Source organism: Oncorhynchus kisutch, linkage group LG15 (assembly GCF_002021735.2).
Source record: "Oncorhynchus kisutch isolate 150728-3 linkage group LG15, Okis_V2, whole genome shotgun sequence".
In the NCBI taxonomy this organism is placed as follows: domain Eukaryota; kingdom Metazoa; phylum Chordata; class Actinopteri; order Salmoniformes; family Salmonidae; genus Oncorhynchus; species Oncorhynchus kisutch.
Window position 1 is genome coordinate 95,131,472 of NC_034188.2, and position 5,332 is coordinate 95,136,803.

Consider the following 5,332-nt stretch of genomic DNA (forward strand, 5'->3'; position numbering starts at 1 on the left):
TGAAGGATGGGACTGGATGGTGTTGAGAGGTAGATGGGAGGGGTTGAGTGGAGCTGAAGGGTGGGACTGGATGGTGTTGAGAGGTAGATGGGAGGGGTTGAATGGAGCTGAAGGATGGGACTGGATGGTGTTGAGAGGTAGATGGGAGGGGTTGAGTGGAGCTGAAGGTTGGGACTGGATGATGTTGAGAGGTAGATGGGAGGGGTTGAGTGGAGCTGAAGGATGGGACTGGATGGTGTTGAGAGGTAGATGGGAGGGGTTGAGTGGAGCTGAAGGGTGGGACTGGATGGTGTTGAGAGGTAGATGGGAAGGGTTGAGTGGAGCTGAAGGATGGGACTGGATGGTGTTGAGAGGTAGATGGGAGGGGTTGAATGGAGCTGAAGGATGGGACTGGATGATGTTGAGAGGTAGATGGCAGGGGTTGAATGGAGCTGAAGGATGGGACTGGATGGTGTTGAGAGGTAGATGGGAGGGGTTGAGTGGAGCTGAAGGATGGGACTGGATGGTGTTGAGAGGTAGATGGGAGGGGTTGAGTGGAGCTGAAGGATGGGACTGGATGGTGTTGAGAGGTAGATGGGAGGGGTTGAGTGGAGCTGAAGGGTGGGACTGGATGGTGTTGAGAGGTAGATGGGAGGGGTTGAGTGGAGCTGAAGGGTGGGACTGGATGGTGTTGAGAGGTAGATGGGAGGGGTTGAGTGGAGCTGAAGGATGGGACTGGATGGTGTTGAGAGATAGATGGGAGGGGTTGAGTGGAGCTGAAGGATGGGACTGGATGGTGTTGAGAGGTAGATGGGAGGGGTTGAGTGGAGCTGAAGGATGGGACTGGATGGTGTTGAGAGGTAGATGGGAGGGGTTGAGTGGAGCTGAAGGATGGGACTGGATGGTGTTGAGAGGTAGATGGGAGGGGTTGAGTGGAGCTGAAGGATGGGACTGGATGGTGTTGAGAGGTAGATGGGAGGGGTTGAGTGGAGCTGAAGGATGGGACTGGATGGTGTTGAGAGGTAGATGGGAGGGGTTGAGTGGAGCTGAAGGGTGGGACTGGATGGTGTTGAGAGGTAGATGGGAGGGGTTGAGTGGAGCTGAAGGATGGGACTGGATGGTGTTTAGAGGTAGATGGGAGGGGTTGAGTGGAGCTGAAGGATGGGACTGGATGGTGTTGAGAGGTAGATGGGAGGGGTTGAGTGGAGCTGAAGGATGGGACTGGATGGTGTTGAGAGATAGATGGGAGAGGTTGAATGGAACTGAAGGGAATGGATGATGTTGAGAGATAGATGGGAGGGGTTGAATGGAGCTGAAGGATGGGACTGGATGGTGTTGAGAGATAGATGGGAGGGGTTGAGTGGAGCTGAAGAATGGGACTGGATGGTGTTGAGAGGTAGATGGGAGGGGTTGAATGGAGCTGAAGGATGGGACTGGATGGTGTTGAGAGATAGATGGGAGGGGTTGAGTGGAGCTGAAGGATGGGACTGGATGGTGTTGAGAGGTAGATGGGAGGGGTTGAATGGAGCTGAAGGTTGGGACTGGATGGTGTTGAGAGGTAGATGGGAGGTGTTGAATGGAGCTGAAGGGTGGGACTGGATGGTGTTGAGAGGTAGATGGGAGGGGTTGAGTGGAGCTGAAGGATGGGACTGGATGGTGTTGAGAGGTAGATGGGAGGGGTTGAGTGGAGCTGAAGGATGGGACTGGATGGTGTTGAGAGGTAGATGGGAGGGGTTGAGTGGAGCTGAAGGGTGGGACTGGATGGTGTTGAGAGGTAGATGGGAGGGGTTGAATGGAGCTGAAGGATGGGACTGGATGGTGTTGAGAGGTAGATGGGAGGGGTTGAGTGGAGCTGAAGGTTGGGACTGGATGATGTTGAGAGGTAGATGGGAGGGGTTGAGTGGAGCTGAAGGATGGGACTGGATGGTGTTGAGAGGTAGATGGGAGGGGTTGAGTGGAGCTGAAGGGTGGGACTGGATGGTGTTGAGAGGTAGATGGGAAGGGTTGAGTGGAGCTGAAGGATGGGACTGGATGGTGTTGAGAGGTAGATGGGAGGGGTTGAATGGAGCTGAAGGATGGGACTGGATGATGTTGAGAGGTAGATGGCAGGGGTTGAATGGAGCTGAAGGATGGGACTGGATGGTGTTGAGAGGTAGATGGGAGGGGTTGAGTGGAGCTGAAGGATGGGACTGGATGGTGTTGAGAGATAGATGGGAGGGGTTGAGTGGAGCTGAAGATTGGGACTGGATGGTGTTGAGAGGTAGATGGGAGGGGTTGAGTGGAGCTGAAGGGTGGGACTGGATGGTGTTGAGAGGTAGATGGGAGGGGTTGAGTGGAGCTGAAGGGTGGGACTGGATGGTGTTCAGAGGTAGATGGGAGGGGTTGAGTGGAGCTGAAGGATGGGACTGGATGGTGTTGAGAGGTAGATGGGAGGGGTTGAGTGGAGCTGAAGGGTGGGACTGGATGGTGTTGAGAGGTAGATGGGAGGGGTTGAGTGGAGCTGAAGGATGGGACTGGATGGTGTTTAGAGGTAGATGGGAGGGGTTGAGTGGAGCTGAAGGATGGGACTGGATGGTGTTGAGAGGTAGATGGGAGGGGTTGAGTGGAGCTGAAGGATGGGACTGGATGGTGTTGAGAGATAGATGGGAGAGGTTGAATGGAACTGAAGGGAATGGATGATGTTGAGAGATAGATGGGAGGGGTTGAATGGAGCTGAAGGATGGGACTGGATGGTGTTGAGAGATAGATGGGAGGGGTTGAGTGGAGCTGAAGGATGGGACTGGATGGTGTTGAGAGGTAGATGGGAGGGGTTGAATGGAGCTGAAGGATGGGACTGGATGGTGTTGAGAGATAGATGGGAGGGGTTGAGTGGAGCTGAAGGATGGGACTGGATGGTGTTGAGAGGTAGATGGGAGGGTTGAATGGAGCTGAAGGGTGGGACTGGATGGTGTTGAGAGGTAGATGGGAGGTGTTGAATGGAGCTGAAGGGTGGGACTGGATGGTGTTGAGAGGTAGATGGGAGGGGTTGAGTGGAGCTGAAGGATGGGACTGGATGGTGTTGAGAGGTAGATGGGAGGGGTTGAGTGGAGCTGAAGGATGGGACTGGATGGTGTTGAGAGGTAGATGGGAGGGGTTGAGTGGAGCTGAAGGGTGGGACTGGATGGTGTTGAGAGGTAGATGGGAGGGGTTGAATGGAGCTGAAGGATGGGACTGGATGGTGTTGAGAGGTAGATGGGAGGGGTTGAGTGGAGCTGAAGGTTGGGACTGGATGATGTTGAGAGGTAGATGGGAGGGGTTGAGTGGAGCTGAAGGATGGGACTGGATGGTGTTGAGAGGTAGATGGGAGGGGTTGAGTGGAGCTGAAGGGTGGGACTGGATGGTGTTGAGAGGTAGATGGGAAGGGTTGAGTGGAGCTGAAGGATGGGACTGGATGGTGTTGAGAGGTAGATGGGAGGGGTTGAATGGAGCTGAAGGATGGGACTGGATGATGTTGAGAGGTAGATGGCAGGGGTTGAATGGAGCTGAAGGATGGGACTGGATGGTGTTGAGAGGTAGATGGGAGGGGTTGAGTGGAGCTGAAGGATGGGACTGGATGGTGTTGAGAGATAGATGGGAGGGGTTGAGTGGAGCTGAAGATTGGGACTGGATGGTGTTGAGAGGTAGATGGGAGGGGTTGAGTGGAGCTGAAGGGTGGGACTGGATGGTGTTGAGAGGTAGATGGGAGGGGTTGAGTGGAGCTGAAGGGTGGGACTGGATGGTGTTCAGAGGTAGATGGGAGGGGTTGAGTGGAGCTGAAGGATGGGACTGGATGGTGTTGAGAGATAGATGGGAGGGGTTGAGTGGAGCTGAAGGATGGGACTGGATGGTGTTGAGAGGTAGATGGGAGGGGTTGAGTGGAGCTGAAGGATGGGACTGGATGGTGTTGAGAGGTAGATGGGAGGGGTTGAGTGGAGCTGAAGGATGGGACTGGATGGTGTTGAGGGGTTGAGTGGAGCTGAAGGATGGGACTGGATGGTGTTGAGAGGTAGATGGGAGGGGTTGAGTGGAGCTGAAGGATGGGACTGGATGGTGTTGAGAGGTAGATGGGAGGGGTTGAGTGGAGCTGAAGGATGGGACTGGATGGTGTTGAGAGGTAGATGGGAGGGGTTGAGTGGAGCTGAAGGGTGGGACTGGATGGTGTTGAGAGGTAGATGGGAGGGGTTGAGTGGAGCTGAAGGGTGGGACTGGATGGTGTTGAGAGGTAGATGGGAGGGGTTGAGTGGAGCTGAAGGATGGGACTGGATGGTGTTGACAGGTAGATGGGAGGGGTTGAGTGGAGCTGAAGGGTGGGACTGGATGGTGTTGAGAGGTAGATGGGAGGGGTTGAGTGGAGCTGAAGGGTCTAATAACAAGATAAAACATGTAGAACATACGGGGTCTGTAGAATGTATATAGGTTCAGAACATTTGTGAAACAGCACAGTTACAAATAGAACATGGACATCAGAAATAGAGGAAGGACTAAAAACAAACAAAAAATAACTATTGTAAAATAGACTGTGAATGTAAAATGTGTATAAGATGTATAAATTGAAGGTAAAAGCCGAAGTGTTTATTAGTTTACTCCCATTGGGGGAAGGGTGGTAGGGTTTGGGGAATAATAATAAAGGGATATTCTTTTAAAAAGTATGTATGTCTATATAGGTATGTGTATGTATATATGTGTATATGTATGTCTATATAGGTATGTGTATGTATATATATATTTACCCAAAAAATATATGGGGGATTGGAAATGATGCAGACAATTACATTGATCCACCCCTTTAAAATTAAAAAAAATAATAATAATGCTGCAGGAATCTGCTTTAAAACCAAATCCTTAGGATGTAGTGATCACAATATAATAGCCACATCTAGGAAAACTCAAGTTCCAAAGGCTGGGCCTAATATAGTGTATAACAGGTCATACAAGACGTTTTGTAGTGATTCCTATGTTGATGATAAATCATATTTGCTGGTCTGTGGTGTGTAATGAGGAGCAAACAGACGCTGCTGGTCTGTGGTGTGTAATGAGGAGCAAACAGACGCTGCTGGTCTATGGTATGTAATGAGGAGCAAACAGACGCTGCTGGTCTGTGGTGTGTAATGAGGAGCAAACAGACGCTGCTGGTCTGTGGTGTGTAATGAGGAGCAAACAGACGCTGCTGGTCTGTGGTGTGTAATGAGGAGCAACCAGACGCTGCTGGTCTGTGGTGTGTAATGAGGAGCAAACAGACGCTGCTGGTCTGTGGTGTGTAATGAGGAGCAACCAGACGCTGCTGGTCTGTGGTGTGTAATGAGGAGCAAACAGACGCTGCTGGTCTGTGGTGTGT